This window comes from Misgurnus anguillicaudatus, chromosome 21 (assembly GCF_027580225.2).
Source record: "Misgurnus anguillicaudatus chromosome 21, ASM2758022v2, whole genome shotgun sequence".
In the NCBI taxonomy this organism is placed as follows: Eukaryota; Metazoa; Chordata; class Actinopteri; order Cypriniformes; family Cobitidae; genus Misgurnus; species Misgurnus anguillicaudatus.
In genome coordinates, this window is record NC_073357.2 from 62,484,953 (window position 1) to 62,505,054 (window position 20,102).

Genomic DNA, 20,102 nt, shown 5'->3' on the forward strand with positions numbered 1-20,102 from the left:
TAACTGGTAGCCAGTGTAGAGACCTGAGGACTGGTGTGATATGTTCATATTTTCTGGTTCTGCTCAGAATCCTGGCAGCAGCGTTCTGAATGAGCTGGAGCTGTCTAATAGTCTTTTTGGGAAGGCCAGTGAGGAGGCCATTACAATAATCCACCCTGCTGGTGATGAAAGCATGAACAAGTTTCTCTAAATCTTGTCTGGAAACAAAGCATCTAATTATGCGTGCGTTAGCTGTTTCAGTTTGAAAGGAGCGTGCAAATCGCACATCCGCCTCTCATTGAGCTTGTGAGTATTTTGCCGCTGTATTAGCCTCAAATAAGTTACACACATGCGTCTAAATTCCCATCTTTGCAAGTACCCTTATAAACACGACTATTTAGGTAAGAGAAAGTAAACAGCTGAAAGAGAAAACGCATGTGTAAGAGTATTAGATCCGGACTTTGGTCTTAAAGGGGAAGTTACCTAATTTTGCTCCTGTCACTCGTATTAATAAAACGGCATTAAGAGAAAATCTATCACTGCTCTTAACTAAATCACTTTTCTACCTTTAACTCATTCACCGCCAGCCTTTTTGAGAAAAGTTGCCAACCTGCATTTTTGTGATTTTAACAAAAGTTTCACAAAATTCCTTGCAGGAAAAATTATCTTCTATAAATGTATAAACATACAAATTATATCAAATTAAAGAACACACCGTCTGCTTTCAAACAAACAATAAACAAACAAACAAATGGGGAAAAAACGTTTCATTATATATTTACTTTTTCCACTTAATTTAACCACTGAAATATGGATATTTCTCTTCAAAAAATACAACATTTTGAGCAAAAGGCTTAAAAAATTGCGTTTTTGTAAAGGAGTTTATGTTAGAGATCAGACTCAGAATGACTATCAAACATAAAGGCAGTTAAAATAAATCATTAAATATTTTTAACTTCCGTTTTGATAAATTCGGTTTGGCTAGTGGATAAAAGCGGTATTACACTTTCACTTTGAAATTCGTCCAGAAAGGCATATTAATTAGTTAAATATTAACTCATAATTGACGAGATAACTCGTCAATGGCGGTGAATGAGTTAATACCTGTAATATTTGTATATCGAATTGTATAGGAATTGAATTCGAGTTGCTCGTTCAGGGTTCATATTCATACTGTATTAATATAGCTATGACTGTGAACTAAGGCTGTACGGTTACCACCTTCATTTACTAAAATAATTTTTTTTTTTAATTCAGAACAATGAGGTCAACTAATGTAGAAGGGTAGGCTACATGTATTTCCCCTTATGAAAAAAAAAGATTAACACAAGCTATACTACAGCTAAATATATTTTTGAGAAAACAAAAATAAATTGAAGAACATCATTTAGGCTTGTTAAGCGCAAATTAACAGAGCATCGATCAATACAGAACATAGCAGTGTCTTAAAGAAATTAAAATTAGCCAGTATTTGTGCACCTGTAAATGTACAAAACGAATGCAATACAGAAGGCAGTGCATAAAGACAGAACGCAGCGCGTCATAACCTGAAAACCACGCCCACCGGGGGGGGGGAAGCAATCCAACTGTCTCCATTGACTTTGTATTGCAAGAGGCCGCCTCCTTGTCATTTCTGGCTTATAACAAAAAACTGAATAATGCCTAAAAGCTGCTGTGTGACAATATGTACAGCTAACAAGCCAAAGAACCCAGAAATAAGTTTTTATAAGCTGTCGAGCCGTAAAACCCAGTCTTTTAGGAGAATAAAGTGGATCGCCAACTACGTTTCCCCCTATTGGACGCAGTTTTACTAATAGAAGTACTATAAAAAGTTGCCTGTTTCCATTTCTGTGTCTTTAAACTTATGGACTTAAAGTGGGCCTCTTGTCTCTTGACCAGTAAAAGGCATTTGACAGAGCTGACCATGGATATCTTTTTAACCCCCTGGGGTTAAGGGGTGTTTAGGGCCCCGGGGAAGTTTTGACATTCACTGATATTTGTGCTTTTTTCAGTTGCTTAAAAACATATTAATGGCAAAAGTCTCATAACACTGTGTTCAGCACAAACTGGGCTACAATATTATATGACCAACATTTATGTACATGTTTGTATTTTTGAGAAAAATGTTTATGGGTGGTTTTTGAAAAAGCAAAATTTAAGTCACTGATATAAGTCCACAAAACCCATACTAAACATGTTTTAACAAGACTTTTCAAAACAGGATCTAGTAGTCTAGAGTTTTTTCTTTAAAATGATGTGAAAATCATTCGGCCTACTCATTCACATAAAACAATATATTGATTTACAATTTCTAAGACACTTTTGCTTGGGAAAGGCCGTATGCTTGGAGGGGGGAAAGCTTCTGAATAAACAGTGATTGACAGCTGAGAAACAAATGAGTTGCATAATGAGCCACATAATGAGCCTTGTAGGAATGTTCAACAGGAATGTAACTTTCTCTGTAGTAAAAACATGATAAGGTTTACTTGGGAATTTATAACAAAAATGTTCAATAGAATGTAAACACACACACGCACACACCCACACATAGTAATCATGGTAAAGATACTGTTTGGCCATCGTAAAAATGAACACAGGGTTAGTGTTTGGTTGGCCAGCGAGAGTTTTATTTTTGTGCCGTAAAAAGCTCAAAAGAAAAACTGCCTATTGTTGTCTGGACTTGTGTTTTGTGTTTTTGTAATCATTATAGTAGAAATAGATCAGAATTTACATTTATAATAAATATTTTTTTTATAAAATAAGGTCAGAAGTAACAAAGTGCAGGTGGTTTCTCAGAAAGGAATTAGCTTAAGCCAGGACTAGACCTTAGTTTAATTAGGAAATATAACTCCTCAGGGGTGAAAAAGGTGACAAAGATACAATTGCTAATTATATATATATATATATATATATATATATATATATATATATATATATATATATATATATGTATATATATATATATATATATATGTATATATATATATATATATATATATATATATATATATATATATATATATGTATATATATATATATATATATATATATATATATATATATGTATTGTACTTTCATTGTAATAGTTTTATTAATTATTTATTCATTGTAAATCTTATTAATTTGAGCATTTACTAATAAATTAATAAATATAATAACCAAATTGTTTCCTAAGAACATGAAGCAGTGTATTTGTCCATGTTTGTGTACAACAGGTTCCAGTTACACAGAATTAAATATAATGGTGCAAACATCAAAAACATTAATGTCTACATATGTGGACATCCAGGTCTGAGAGGAGGTTAAGGCATAATCTGTACTCCTGCAACCCACATAGCAGACAGACTCGGGCCGAATGTGGCCTCATGATGGCACTGCTGGCATGCTGCTGGCACTGGCATGAAACATGTCAACCAAGTATGGGCCTGGTGTGGCAATGATGGCAGACAACAAGGCCAGTTGTGGGTGGGAGGTATGTGGCCCATATCAGTCTAGTGATTGTAAGCCAAACAATGTGCACACAGGACTCTGTGGCTGTTTCTTCATTATTTAAAGTAATTCAAGTCATTGTAAATAAAATGTTTTAATAAAATGTTAGTTTTGTATTAAAAGAAGCTAATATATTTGGACAATATTTTTTGTCAACACAATTTTGTCTTCATAACTAATTTCAGACACAAACATATGCCCTCAGATTATGGTCAAGATAATTTTGTTCAAGTCAATGTCAATGTCAATGTCAATTTATTTATAAAGCACAATTAAACACAACTGTCGTTGACCAATGTGCTGTACAGAACAAAACGTAAAGACCAATAAAGGACGACATAAAAACATAGTATCACAGTTAAGAACAGATAAAAACATTTACAAGAAATTGAAGTCATAAAACATACGCAGAAATCACATAAAACATTACTAAGACAATGAGGTCACGAATCATGTAGCGTACGCCAACTCAAATAAATAGGTTTTTAACTTAGATTTAAAAATAGGAAGTGTGGGGGCAGTTCTGATCACAGTGGGCAGGCTGTTCCAGAGTCTAGGTGCCGCTATAGAGAAAGCACGATCTCCTCTAGTCTTCAGCCTAGACCTAGGGACCACTAAGAGCCTCTCGTTGGCCGATCTGAGGGCTCTCGTTGGTTGATGGACTGTCACTAGCTCAGAGAGATATAGTGGTGCTATTCCATTTAAAGACTTAAAAACTACAACAGGAGCTCCTGACATTTAAACCTGATTTACTTTATTTTGAAAACCTCTGAGAAGTCAAACTTCAGGATGTGTTAAAGCACTAAATAATCTGTAGATTGATCATAACTTTAAAGGTGGAAAAGCGGATGTTTGTTTAATAAATTTTTGCAATATTACCTGAAACTGTCTTTACTAAATGATGAAAGACTATTAATTAGGCGCACTGAAAGTAATAAAATTAATATATGTCATCTGTGCATAAGGTAGGGCCTTATAAACATCAGCCAATCGTTGATGCAATCATCGCAATCATCATTGGCCCTCTGGCTTGTCAATCACTGCCATTACGTTTCTTGTGAGAGACGTGCGCGCTCCAGTAACGTTACACGAGTGACGCATGCGCATAGCGCATGAAACTCCGTCTTAAGTTTCGGTTTGTTTTCATTTTCGCTCCTGCTTTCCTCCTCGAATCTGCACCATGGAAGAGAAGAAACCCGAAAGAGGACGCAAAAGAAAGAGTTTTTAAGTCGCTGAGAAGAGGAGAAAATTGTCAGAATAATGTAAACAAACCAGAGTCGTGATTTGAGAAACATTTAAACACTGGAGAGCAATGAAGGAACAGAGAGGTTTCAAGACAGACGCGCAGGTCGCAAAAATTATCTTCGACAGGTAAAAGTGATTATTCTTTCTTTGTGGAATAATTATTGTTGTACAGTTATTCAGGTATATCGACGTTGTTCTTGTACTGTAGTTGTAAGTGACCAGTCTGCTACACGCTAGTTGAAATGGGAGTTGGTAGCGTCGACTGATCTAACTTTACGTCTTATGTGTTTATTATCATATCTTTTCACATAATGAATCCACTGACGCGACACAGCATATGCCGGTGGTAAACAAACAGTCGTGTTCAAATACTCGTGCACGAGTTATGGAAGGCGTTTCCTAGAAATGAGCTGTGAAGGAAGGAGGCTGTTCTTGCGCTTGCGCTTATTTAAAAAACTCAGTAACGGTCTTTGGATTCTCAGTCGGCGGAAACATCCTCTTTTGCGCCTTTAACACATAAAATGAGAAACACAACTTGTAATTAAAAAATATGACAGCTTCAGTAATTTACTCTTCATGCTGGATAAATTCTTTACGGACCTTACTGCAGGAAACAATGATGAAATTATGAGATATTTGGCAGCACTATCAAGGGTTACCTGCTGAACGTGCTGTCATAGCTTAGAATGCAAATGTAGTCAGGGCTCTGAGAAAATCACTTTTTTATTTTTGTCCCGCATTACTTTCGACCGCTCTTCCCTATTATTAGTCTAGACCAAAATGCATGATTGATTAAACTAGCTAAAGGTCCTAATATATCAAAAGCCTAGTCTAACTAAAAGGGGGTGTTGTGCCCTCATGAGCTCATTTTAGGTAAAGAACTGATGAATGGGTTTTGTTTAGATAAAGGGTGGAGTCATATGTAGACGCATGCGCTCCTCTTCTGCCAATGTAATCTTACATCATTTATCATCACTGATTGAGTCCAGATTTCTGAAACTGATCATTATTGGTTGGCTGTTGGAGGTGTTGAGTAGAGATGCTGTGATCTGTGCGAGACTGTGGGTGGGATGGCTGATAAAAAAAAATAGAAAGTAAAATATATTATTGTGGACCTCTGCTTATGGCAAAAGGTAAAATGAACTGAATTTGACTGAAATCATTTACCTCAAGTTCTTTATAAATCAATTGTGTATATTTGTACAACAGTTCAGATGTTCATGTTTAACTGAGACGACTATATGCAGTGTTATCTCTCTTCTAGCATACACATGTTAAGATGAGAATTGTCGCACCTGACACAAGCAACGTATCAATTATGTTTACTCTTTCAATTTTTTTATTAATTATCTGATTTAAAAACGCAAAGCCCAAAACAGTAATCAAATTTATGATTTTGTTAAAAAAATTAGAAAAGAATGTGGTTGACATCTTGTGGTCCTGTATGAGCTCAGCAGTTCTCTTACTTCAACAATGACATTGCTTTTATGATATAAAATATATTTTGTTATATTATTTGTGTGCTTCCTCCATGGAATATAAAATCACTTCATCTGTATGTGATACAGATATTAACTGTACATAATACAAACCCCCAAATACTAATATTATCATCAGTTATCAATAAATAAAATTACATTACAGAGAATATACAGTAAAATGATCCACATCTTTTTCAGGTAAACTTAATGAACTGACTGTAACTTGATGAATAGAGAACATTTAGACAGAAGCAATAATGTACAGAAGCAATAATGACTGTGACAGCAAACTAGTGAATATAAAATAAATATACCTTTATATACAGTCAGTCTTTTTCAGGGTGATTTAACATTGACCTGTAAATGAAACAGATGGATTCAATAAATCACAGTATTTTACATATTTCATACTGGATAGTATTTTTGTTTGGCTGTATGGTTCCATAAACACAAAGATTGCTTTGCACAAAAGTACAAAAGTTTCTTTGAGGTGGATGTTTTAAGAACCTTAAAAATGTATTTGTGGAACCAAAAATGTTTCTTCTGTGGCATCACTGTGCAGATTTGTGATTTACCTAATGTTTTTATTGTTTACATATTTGTACTATTAGATATTTTACAGATATATGTTTATGTACGGTGGGAACGGAAAGTATTCAGACCCCTTTACATTTGTTCACTCTTTGTTTCATTGCAGCCATTTGCTAAAATAAAAAAAAGCAAATTTTATGTCTCATTAATGTACACTCAGCACCCCATCTTGACAGAAAAAAATACATGTAGAAATGTTTGCAAATTTTTAAAAAAAGAAAAACTGAAATATCACATAGTTATAAGTATTCAGACCCTTTGCTCAGTATTGAGTAGAAGCACCCTTTTGAGTCAGTACAGCAATGAGTCTTCTTGAGAATGATGCAACAAGTCCCTCACACCTGGATTTGGGGATCCTCTGCGTTTCTTCCTGAACAGATCATTCCCTGTTCCCTCAGGTTAAAGGAGCGGTGAATCAAAAACTCAATTTTAACTTGATAATTTGTTATATAAGAGGTCATCATACTTAAATGAACATCGCAAGTTTCAGAACTGAAAACGTCCGTGCTACTGAAATATAACCGTCTTTGGCACCAAGCCAGCTAAACACTCCAGTGAAAAATTCGGAAATCTATGACGTCAAAGTAGAATTGAAACACCTCCCCATAACCAAAAGGACAAGTCTACTTTTGTAGCCCCGCCCACAGCTTCGCGTGACACGTGTGTCTCAGTAAGTAAACATGTCTTTAAAAATTGACAAATTTAACCAAAATGACTTTTTAAATACATTTTTTTCTGAGAGACTTTTATTTTGACGCGGTGATCTGTTATGATACCATGGAAACGCATTTTCGGTGAAAGAACCGCGTAGGAACAACCATGGGAACAACACAGAAGCTAAATACTTCAATTCGGAGGCTTGGAACTTAACATTAGCAATATGCTTGGATAAAGTTTGCTTTTGAAGAAGTTCCAGCTCGTGTGGGGAGCGTTTGTTAACGTTGTGGACATGGATTCATTTGTAAAGAAGTCGATGCTGGATTTGCAGAGAGACTCAGTCAGAAGCACCACTTATATTGGATCTGACAACAATGACACAGCAGTATAATTCACAGTAAGACATTTTACTTTATTTAAGTTACTGCGTTTCACTATTGCTTTGTTAAAAGAGATTGCTTGATGTCCTGTTGTAACATCCGTGTCTAAATACGTTTGTTGACTGTTTTAATTTACTAAAAACATTAAACGATTAATAAAGGTACAACACTTAACAATACGACTGTAATTTAAAGGAAGAAATATACAAAGTTAGTTATAAGGAAGGATTTATCAACCGCAGTTTAGATTCTGATGCCCGTTTACTGTGTTGTATACGGTCATTTAGGCAAGTTGCGTTTGAAAGGTCAAACACTCAACAAAGCTTATTTTTTATCATATAACTGTGGTATTTAACATTACGTGAATGTAAAAGCAACCTCACAAGCACAATAGAAATATACGAAGTTATTGATAAGGATTTATTAGACGCAGTTTAGATTCGGATGCACGCTTACTGTGTTTTATACGGTAATTTAGTCACGTCGAGTTTTGTTTCTACTTTAATATACGTATTGTCATTTATGTGTATCATCTTTAGCACCCAGAATCTTTTGTGTCTCAAACATATTTGTGTTCGGCTGCTATTTTTATCACATTAATGTTTTAAAAACATTTCCCTACATGTAATGACGGGGAATGAAGCTGTCCAATCATAGCAGTGGGTGTTTACGTTCAGGTCTTCAATGCGGCCCGCCCCTTCAAACGAACCATTTCTCAAGACAGCCACTAATCCATGTTACAAAATAGCCTATTACTTATTGCTTTTGATGTTTTTGAATGTAAAAACAACGCGAAATGCATAAGTAGACATCAATCAACGTCATAAAGCAATAAAATCGACCAATTCACGGCCCCTTTAAATAGTTGAACAGCCATCTATCAGCAATCTATCTTTCGATAGTCATATCTCCAACGTCTGCCGCAGAGCATTCTTCCATCTTAGAAATATCTAAAAAATATGCCATATGCTGTCTGCATCAGATGCAGAAAAGCTTATCCATGCTTATATGACCTCAAGAATAGACTATTGCAACTCGTTACTCGGGGGATGTCACACAAATCAGGTAAATAAGCTACAGCTGGTTCAAAACGCCGCCGCAAGAGTGCTTACTCGGTCTAAAAAGTATGACCACATTAGTCCAATTCTGGCATCTTTACACTGGCTACCAGTTAAATATCCCATACAATTTAAAATAGTACTAATCACATACAAAGCCTTAAATAGCCTAGCGCCCTCGTATATTAAAGAACTACTATCAGAATACAATCCATCATGTAAACTGCGATCACAAAATTCTGGTAACTTAATTATCCCTAGAATATCAAAAATGTCTAAAGGTGGTAGATCCTTTTCCTACTTAGCCCCTAAGCTCTGGAATGATTTACCAAATAATGTTCGAGTATCAGACACAGTCGATCAATTTAAAGCTAAACTTAAGACATTCTTCTTTAACAAAGCATTCACATAAAATGTCCAGTAAATGTAATTATCCCGCAATAGTTATTTTGACTAGAACAAAGCACTCACATACCTCATATGGGTAATATGTAGGGGTGTGACGAGACACTTAATCCACGAGACGAGACGAGACACGAGATTGGGTTCACGAGAACGAAACGAGACGATATTTTTACACTTTTTAAGAAACCCTCGATGATAAAATAAATGAATAAGAAACTGAAATCATGTTATTTTTAAATGTTTTAACTAATCAAGGACTGCCCCTAACAATTATTTTACTAACTGATAATGAAGTAATTTGTTATTTTTGGGTAATAAAAATAGACCCAAGTGAGCAGTAGCCTTTAAAATTAAACGAAGATGCAATAATAATTGGTTTAAATAAAGTATTAAAACCAAGTTACATTAAACAACATTACTTTAACAAACACATTACATTTGTGGTCTATAAATAAAAAGCATTATGTATATATTATAACAAACGCCTGCAGGGGGAGATAGTTGACTCGTCTCGCGGACGCTATCTTCACTTTCACTTTAGACGGAGAGAAACGCTTATTTTTTAGCCATTTTAACAATGTTTAAATCCATTTGAATATTTAATATATGTCCATTTCTTTACAATAGAAATGAACATGCAGACATTAAATCATGTAAACTCTGTGATGGTTTAATCTGCTGAGACTTCACATCTGACACTGATCAACAGACAAACACAACACGTCTCAGACTTCATACGAGCTCCCAAACGAACATTATTGGAAACCCAAACAAAAAAGCAAATGCAGTAAAAGACAGAATATAATGCATGCACTGTAAGAGGCTAATACACCAACCATGCTATAAACGCTTGGAAACGCAAGGCGCGTCGCACTGCCTTTTTAAAAAAGAGCAGTGCGAGTCGACATGGCTTTTAATATTGCTAGGCAACCACCTAGTCAGCTGTCTTGTTAATCAAATATTGAAGCGTGCGCTCTTTTGCTGTTAACTGTCATATTAGCAGAAACTTTAAAAAGATGACGCTTGCTCTGACCTTGTTTGAGGGTGAGAGGTACACAAACACGCAGGAGAGAGTGAGCGAGTGGAGTCCGGTTCTTCAAAGCAACTGTAAACTTCCCTCACCACAACGTAAGGCCCGCATCTCCCCTCATTCGAGTGGACAATGGAAAGACGCGAATGACGTCGGGCGCTTCTCTGCTCTCAGCGTTCCATCAAAAGCGTGTGCTGCGGCCGCCGGCAAAAACCGCAAGGCGCTCAGCGCGCATAAACAGCGCGCAAACGCTCCATGCCCATAGAATATCATTTAAAAAAGGCGCCTGCAACTGCCATAAACGCTTTTGGTGTAAAACTGGCCCCTAAAAGGGTCAAACAGAAAGCTGCATCCTCCGGAGGTCGCATATGCAGGCTGCATACGTCATTAAGGTTTATTTTAGATCATTAACTGAGCATAACATTCGCAAGTCGTGAGCATATTACAACAATTTGCGATTAACTAAATTATTAGTAAACTTTATAATTGTTAGTAGTCTCTAATAAGGCAGTCTTTATGAAGTAAATGCAGTTTAAAAATGCGACCTCCGAAGGATGCAGTCTTTTATTTGAGAAACGGCCAGAATTTCACCTACACAAGAAATCTCGCGAGACACACTTAATCTCGCGATACACATTTAATCTCGCGAGATCTCGTCGCACGAGATCTCGTTACACCCCTAGTAATATGCTATTGTCGCAAAAGGTATCCTGTCTGGAACCGAGCGAATATTAAACCACTATGATGTATGACACTTGCAATACATGCGAACGGCCACTACGCTAATAGAACTCTGTTTTTCTCTCCCTCTCTCGCCCTCGACCCCGAGGACAATAAGACAAACAGACCCAGTTCCTGTTGCTGTGAAGGTCATCGCACCACTGATCTACTAGCTGTCCTTCAACGTGATGCCCAGCCGATGCACGTCCAACGACCACCGGCTGAACCAGTTTAATCCGCTTACCCGCTTCCTATCCCTACCGTATCTATATATATATTAAACTTTGGCTTAACTTGTCGAAACACTCAATGATAGTTGGTAACCATCTGATGACACAACCTCCTGGGTCAGAGCTCAGTCAACCTGACAGTACAAAAATTCTTTTTTGCCTATGTCTATTAAGCTCATCATCTCTAGTATGTAGGTGTGTGTAATATGTTCGTAATCTGTAGGCTGTTTGGGGTGTGTAATATGTAGGTTGTTGAGGTGTATGATATGGTATTCGAGTGATTTGTAGGCCATGAGGAATGTGCAATATGTTAACTGTGTATTCTGTAGGCCGTACGGAGTGTGCAATATATTGTATTCTATGGTGCAATGTGCCAATACAGTGGCAGAACTAATTTTATAAATGGGGTGGACAAGGCTACTTTAGGGGGTCCATATCCCATGAAAGAAAACTGTAATTATTAATTCTCACTAGTGATGCAAAGTCCGATTCATTTCCGCGAACCGGCCCTTTTCGGACAGTTCGGCTCATTGGAGCGGTTCAAAAAGCCGATTCAACGGTTCCTGACGTCATCAAGAAATGACATTGCTACGCATTTATTTTCTAATTACTTGTATCAATGAAACATTCAAATAAAGTAGTTTGTGTCAACACATTAAAAATTTCAAATAAAAAGTTGTTTTTGTGAAGGCATAGCTGATTTATTGCCTTTCATTCACAAGATATTATAATGTTTGTGGTCACAGTTTCAATCACGGATTGTAAATGCCAGATACCAGTTTTGACTAGCCTACAACTTGAATAAGATTCCTAAAAGACACTGGTGCACAATTGCGGATGTGTAAGTATAAAGAATAAATAAACTTGTCTTTTAAACTCATTGGTCTTCCTTAAACAACTACAATATGATTTGCATGCACAATAAATCGTACTAAAACTAAAGATTTTTAATAAAACAAGCATATCAAGAAACTAATAAAACAAGAAACTTCGCGTATCAGGCTCGTTCAAATCCTCTGTGATTCACGCGCAGAATCATCGGCAATTCTCGCCTCGGCAATCATCGACAAACTTTGTTCGGTTATTTTTTAGTTTGACGTGCTATTTCGGCTGTGCGTCCTGCGTCATCAACCCGGAACCTATGCCCAAAACTAAAGTTCGATTTGTGAACCGGCTCGACCGGTTTCTTCCTGAGACCGGCTCAACAGAACGATTCGTTCAAGAACCTAACATCCCTAATTCTCACATCTAATTTAACTGTCTGTTAATAAAGCAGAAGATCTCAAGTTAACTGCAGTAACTTTAGTAAACGTTGTTCAGGAAATCAAAATTCCATTATAAACCTTAAACTTACTTTAGGATTTTTTTGCCTAACGTTACTTATTTAAAAGTAAATATAGGTTAATCTTTTCTACGAAGTTACAGACAGGACCAGTCAGGGCCGCATTAACCATAGGGCTAGGCGGGGCTAAAGCCCCGGGGCCCGAACAAGTAGGGGGCCCGTGATTGGCTGTGAAGCAGATTGACTGCTACTAGACATCTGATTGCCAAAGCCTTACCACGCCCCCAACAAATTAGGTTTTTGCCGCCAGCCGCAGCACGCGCTTTTGAAGAAGCGCTGAGAGCGGAGAAGCGCCCGACGTCATTCGAGTCGGGCGCATTGTCCAATCGAATGAGGGGAGAGGCGGGCCTTACGTTGTGGTAAGGGAAGTTTGCAAGGGCTTTGAAGAACCGGACTCCACTCGCTCACTTTCTCCTGCGTCTTTGTGCACCTCTCACCCTCAAACAAGGTCAGAGCAAGCGTCCTATTTTTAAAGTTTCTGCTAATATGACAGTTAAGAGTAAAAGAGCGTTCACGTGTCAATATTTGATTGACAAGACAGCTTACTCGGTGGTTGCTTAGCAATATAAAAAGCCGCGCCGCACTGTATAGGCTGTATAGTCGCAAAACGTAGAACAACATTTGGTCAGACATCACTTTAAAATGGCATAAAATGGTGGAATGCTTTACCATCAGAAATTAAAACACTGAAAGGACTCAAGGTTTTTAATACACATTTAAAGCAATGGCTAAAACTGAAACAACTTTGTGAACGATGATTATACAGGCTACAACTTAATGTATAAATTTGTTTAGATTCTGTGTAGTGACTACTACATCTATTTAAGCCCACATCTTATTTGATGTATTTGATGTATTTATTGTATATATTTTAATATCTATAAATTTGTGCTTCAATACTCTGTAATCTCTGTTTTAACCTTACAAGCCTAACCAGGGACAGGGGTTGCAAATTAGTCTTGGCTATAAACCTGTATGCATGGAATCTACTTTGTATTTTTTATAAAGCAATGTTTTATCCATTTGTCCCTGTCAAATAAACATTAAATAAATATAAATAAATAAATAAATCAAACATCAGAAATAAAGTAATTTACTGCCATTGACTGAATCACTTTTGTAAAATAAATAAGAATGAATGTTAAATTTATAGTGAAAGATAGGTACTGTATATTTGATTACTTTACACAATATAATATTATTCAGTGCTTTGAGTTTTTCAAGTAGGTCGATTTCTTGTGTGCCTTTGTTCTATTGTTATTAATTGTAACTCTTGTCATCAGTAAGCTTGAGATTATTTTCTTAAGTGACTATTATTTTTTGTGATATGGAAATTGGTCAAAAGAATTCTGAAATGTTAGTTGCATTTAATTTCCATATGATAAAATTCTTATTAAAAGTAATATAACTTGACTGTGAAGTATATCATTATTGTTAGATAAAATGACTCGTATAATGATAAAACATTTAGCTCATCGCCCACCCCTATATTCGCTATTAGCAAGTCATGTTTACAGGTTAGTGTTAATCTAACAGCTTTTTTCGTGCAACTGTTATTCTGAATTATTCTAGATTATATTTATGTAAAACAACTTCAGCAGTGTTTTAGAAAAATGTGTTCTCTCTGTAGTTGGTGACCTAAAGTGGTGTTGGGGGGGGGCCTGCAGTAATTCATAGCCCCGGGGCCCAGTGAGCTCTTAATGCGGCCCTGGGACCAGTAAGTGATTTCATCTTATTTTAATTAACATTATTGACTTCAACAGATGTTTATTAGGCTTTTAGACTGAATGCAATAAAATTTTACATTCGGTTTAGTCTCAGCCTCAGACGTCACGCCCACAAACTGTTGGCTGAACGTCTGATGTTTTTCGTTCACTTTTCTGGAAACCCTGTGAGAATGTTAAAGTCGTCTTTGATTGGTTGAAAATAAAACAGATTTCCAGGAGACGCGAGTGTCGCGATTAGTTTCGGTCCCTGGAAAACAAAGCTCTGACGTTCCATTGAGGAAGAGAATCAGTCGTGTTCACGTGGATAATAATGAGCAGTTATCATGATCAGCTAAACATTGGATTCTCAAAAATATGCAAAGTTCGCGGCATCGACTCTCTAAAAGACGTCAAAGAGTTTTGCTTGAGGCAGTTAGTGGAGTCAAAAAGTTTGGTTCTCCTGAATTGCTTGTATGTGTTAAAAAGTGGAGAGATATGCTTCAAACAGACGTTTAATAGGAGCGTCTCATTGGTGTGGCTGTTGATGAAGTGCACAACGTTGTTCTATAGTAAGTAATGTTGTTTATTTAGATGCTATTCGGTTGCGGCTGGTTATTTCAATAACTGACTTGTTGCCAGCCGGCTCGTTATTGTGGGGAGTCCGAAACGTGACGCTAGATGAAACAAACTGTGATTGGTTGTTTGACATTTCGGTCAAACAGCTCGTGGGCGGGCTTTGTCCAGAAAAAGCAGCGAAAAACACCAGACCTTCAGTATTAAAAGACGAACATCTCTGCGCTGCATCGTGCCCCTGCTATTTGGTTATTAAACGCAAATTCCATATGTTTTTTAAGAGCATCGCCAGATGCTATATGCCAAATATGACTGCTTTACACAAGATGCTTACATCACAAAGGAAAATGATGCCATAGTGTGTTTGAATCATCATTAGCCAAGGAGTCAGAGAAAATAAAGAAAATAGGAACACATTTTTAGTTTTGAAGATAAACAAGAGGAATTTTAAACTGATGGTGGTGCTCAAGGGTTTGAGATAGAAACTCCAAATTTACTTAGATGGTCTTATACACTCCCTGAGAAAAGTCTTGTCGCTTGTGTACAAATCTCTAATCAAGTGCTGCTAAAATATATTTCTAATCAAGATTTGTTTTTAAGAAATGGGTCATTTTAATTCCAACAGCTTTTGTAATAATGTTTCAGTGCAAAACGAAACTGTCAAAAAGTATTCTAATATTCACAGATTGGTAAAGCCCATTGAGTCAATTTTTGCAAAGACATAAGTCTTGTCGCCTTGTCATATGAGCTTCATCTGTGACTAATAATGGATCAATTAGGTCTCAGGTGTGTATAAAAAGAACCCCAGTACACTAGATCTTCACATCAACTGCAACTAGACCTCTGCAAACATGCCTAAGATTCCCCCTGAGACTAAAGTTTTAATTATCAAGAGGCTGAAGACCAGATCAACTGCTGATGTGGCAGACACCTTCAATGTGTCTCAGCATCAAGTACAGAGGAAAAAACAGATTTGAAGAGACTGGAGACGTTTTTGACAAGCCCAGGTCAGGCAGACCCCAGAAGACAACTGCTCGAGAGGACCGTTTGTTGGCTTGAAAATCCAAGGTCAGCCCATTTTCCACTGCAGCAGAGCTCCACGAGACCTGGTCACCTGAAATCCCTGGGTCAACCAGAACAGTGTGTCGGATTTTGTCTCGAAATGGCCTCCATGGTTAAATCAGTGCCCAGAAGCCAGCACTAAACAAAAGACAACTGAAAACCAGGTGGCATTTGCCAAGGCCCACAGCCTGCTAAAAGGATGGATGTTGTAAAAGCAGAAGGTTGATTTTTCAGATGAATCTTCTGTTGATTTACACCACAGTCGCCTCAAATATTGCAGGAGACCTTCTGGAGCCAGCATGAATCCGAGATTCACCCAGAAAACAGTGAAGTTTGGTGGCAGAAAAATCATGGTCTGGTTACATCCAGTATGGGGGTGTGCAAGAGATCTGCAGGGTAAAATACCAAGAAAACTTAGCTACCTCTTATATTCCCAACCATAAAAGAGGGCAAATTCTGCAGCAGGATGGTGTTCCATCGCATACTTCAATCTCCACATCAAAGTTCCTCAAGTCGAAGAAGATTAAGATGCTCCAGGATTGGCCAGCCCGGTCACCAGGCATGAACATCATTGAGCACATGTGGGGTAGGATGAAAGAGGAAGCATGGAAGATGAAACCAAAGAATATTGATGAACTCTGAGAGGCATGCAAGACTGCTTTCTTTGCCTTTCCTGATGACTTCATCTATACATTGTATGAATCCTTGCCAAACGGCATGGATGCAGTCCTTCAAGCTCATGGAAGTCATAAAAAATATTACATTTGGATCTCACAGCACCACTACTTAATTTGCTGAAATATTTTTGTATTTGCAGTATATTTGTTCAATGTTTGTATAGGCGACAAAACTTTTGTCTTGCCAAAATTTGACCTCTCTGTCTTGATTAAATTATACAAACAAATTGTGAAACTAATTCATTTCAGTGCATTAAACATCATTTGGGTGGGTTTTAGCTTTTTATATGAGCTATTTCTAACACCAATTGATTAATTAAAAGTCAGGTTAATAGCAGGTGTTTCTACAAAATAGATAAGCGACAAGACTTTTGTCAGGTAGTGTACTATAGTGTCTTGTTCAAAATAATAGCAGTACAATGTGACTTACCAGAATAATCAAGGTTTTTAGTATATTTTTTTATTGCTACGTGGCAAACAAGTTACCAGTAGGTTCAGTAGATTCTCAGAAAACAAACAAGACCCAGCATTCATGATATGCACGCTCTTAAGGCTGTGCAATTGGGCAATTAGTTGAAAGGGGTGTGTTCAAAAAATAGCAGTGTCTACCTTTGACTGTACAAACTCAAAACTATTTTGTACAAACATTTTTTTTTCTGGGATTTAGCAATCCTGTGAATCACTAAACTAATATTTAGTTGTATGACCACAGTTTTTTTAAACTGCTTGACATCTGGGTGGCATGGAGTCAACCAACTTGTGGCACCTCTCAGCTGTTATTCCACTCCATGATTCTTTAACAACATTCCACAATTCATTCACATTTCTTGGTTTTGCTTCAGAAACAGCATTTTTGATATCACCCCACAAGTTCTCAATTGGATTAAGGTCTGGAGATTGGGCTGGCCACTCCATAACATTAATTTTGTTGGTTTGGAACCAAGACTTTGCCCGTTTACTAGTGTGTTTTGGGTCATTGTCTTGTTGAAACAACCATTTCAAGGGCATGTCCTCTTCAGCATAGGGCAACATGACCTCTTCAAGTATTTTAACATATGAAAACTGATCCATGATCTCTGGTATGCGATAAATAGGCCCAACACCATAGTAGGAGAAACATGCCCATATCATGATGCTTGCACCTCCATGCTTCACTGTCTTCACTGTGTACTGTGGCTTGAATTCAGAGTTTGGGGGTCGTCTCACAAACTGCCTGTGGCCCTTGGACCCAAAAAGAACAATTTTACTCTCATCAGTCCACAAAATGTTCCTCCATTTCTCTTCAGGCCAGTTGATGTGTTCTTTGGCAAATTGTAACCTCTTCTGCACATGCCTTTTTTTAACAGAGGGACTTTGCGGGGGATTCTTGAAAATAGATTAGCTTCACACAGACGTCTCCTAACTGTCACAGTACTTACAGGTAACTCCAGACTGTCTTTGATCATCCTGGAGGTGATCATTGGCTGAGCCTTTGCCATTCTGGTTATTCTTCTATCCATTTTGATGGTTGTCTTCCGTTTTCTTCCACGTCTCTCTGGTTTTGGCATTGGAGATCATTTTAGCTGAACAGCCTATCATTTTTTGCACCTCTTTATAGGTTTTCCCCTCTCCAATCAACTTTTTAATCAAAGTACGCTGTTCTTCTGAACAATGTCTTGAACGACCCATTTTCCTCAGCTTTCAAATGCATGTTCAACAAGTGTTGGCTTCATCCTTAAATAGGGGCCACCCGATTCACACCTGTTTCTTCACAAAATTGATGACCTCAGTGATTGAATGCCACACTGCTATTTTTTTGAACACACCCCTTTCAACTAATTCAACTAATTGCCCAATTGCACAGCCTTAAGAGCGTGCATATCATGAATGCTGGGTCTTGTTTGTTTTCTGAGAATCTACTGAACCTACTGGTAACTTGTTTGCCACGTAGCAATAAAAAATATACTAAAAACCTTGATTATTCTGGTTAGTCACATTGTACTGCTATTATTTTGAACAAGACTGTACATGTGTATGAATATTTCATATGTTTCCTATGTACAGTTCTGTGGGCTGCCAATGACTTCCACAGCGGAAAAATATTAACAATAACGAAAACAAGAACCACAGCCCTTCAGGAATGGACCCATAATTACAAAAGATTTAAACATTCAGTGATGCTCGGGAAAGCAAAATCATTAAGCATTAATGGTATAGTGGAAGATTTTCCCAAATTTCAGAAAAGAACCGCCCACTCCGCTTTTTTAAAAAAAGCAATTGCGCAACACTCTATCTGCTCCCAAGAGGGAACACCTATTAAACGTGTGCACAAGTCTAATTCTTCTCATGCACGCGCTGTTTACAAGTTGCTGTCTGCATGGCTCATACATTTAGATGTTTAACGTGTCTGTGCGGTTCGTGACTTGTGCCAGGGGTAGCATCGCTAATCATAGCTTACATCAACTTTTACTAAAAGTTGATTTTAGATCGATTTCTCCAAATAGCATGACAAACTTTACCTGTCAAGTAGAAACTACATGACTAAGGCATCAGTGGAAAGCCCAACCTGTGCTTTAGCGCACACCAGCGTGTGAAATATTCTCCCAAAAACACTCTGGTCTTGTTTCTTTCTTCAGAGACCTCTCTCTTCTTGTCATACAATTCGTAGACACTTTTTCTCTTGCGATTTTTTCTCATTTAGAAAAAACACGTTGAGAACTTTGCCTGCCGTCGCCATCTTGGCACGTCACCATAAATCACTAGCGGAAATCCGAGAATGGGTGAAGCTGAGATGGCTGGTTGCTGAAACCATACCCGCCTATGTTGAGTCTAGTGACAGCAGTGGCTGTTTAACCGTCACTCAAACGGCCATTGAAACACTTTATACCCAAATGTCAAAAAAAGTTACTCAAATCAATATACGCCACTAATAAAACCCCATTCTTACAGATCATTTACTAAAAAAAGCTGGTTAAGGGTTTAGTTACTCTTTAAGGCTTAATATAATTTAAACGGATGAGTAACAATAAAATTCACCCCCCTCACATTTGTAATGAAGGGAAAAATTAGCTATTTAGACCAAAAACACTTTTTTACCATATTATTTTCTGCTGTAAAGTTGGGCATTTTTAACATGGGAATCTATGGGAATTGACTCCCTTTTGGAGCCAGTCTCAAGTGGCCAGTCGATGATTGCAGTTTAAATCACTTCAGTATTGGCTTCATCAGAGAGATCGGAAGGTTGCTCCCCGAGCTCACCACACATATACACCTAAAAGTGTGCATGTGCAGAAAGCAAACCTAGGGACAAGCACGTACGACAGCCTTGTGTAAACAAACTTATCCTATTAATTAATAAAATGTACACACATATCATCAGAATGGTTGACAGCTAGGATGACTAATTGTCTTGATGATCCACCCGGAAAAAAAAAGCTGATCAGTGTTAAAGCTGCCGTCGGCAACTCTGGAGGATTGAGCAGTTTCCAAATGTTTACA

General features: G+C 37.4%; 1 pseudogene; it reads left to right on the forward strand.

Moving 5' to 3' along the window:
- LOC141352843 (uncharacterized) overlaps positions 1-9,632 on the forward strand; it is a 41,225-nt pseudogene extending 31,593 nt beyond the window's left edge.
- The last annotated feature ends 10,470 nt before the right edge of the window (positions 9,633-20,102 follow it).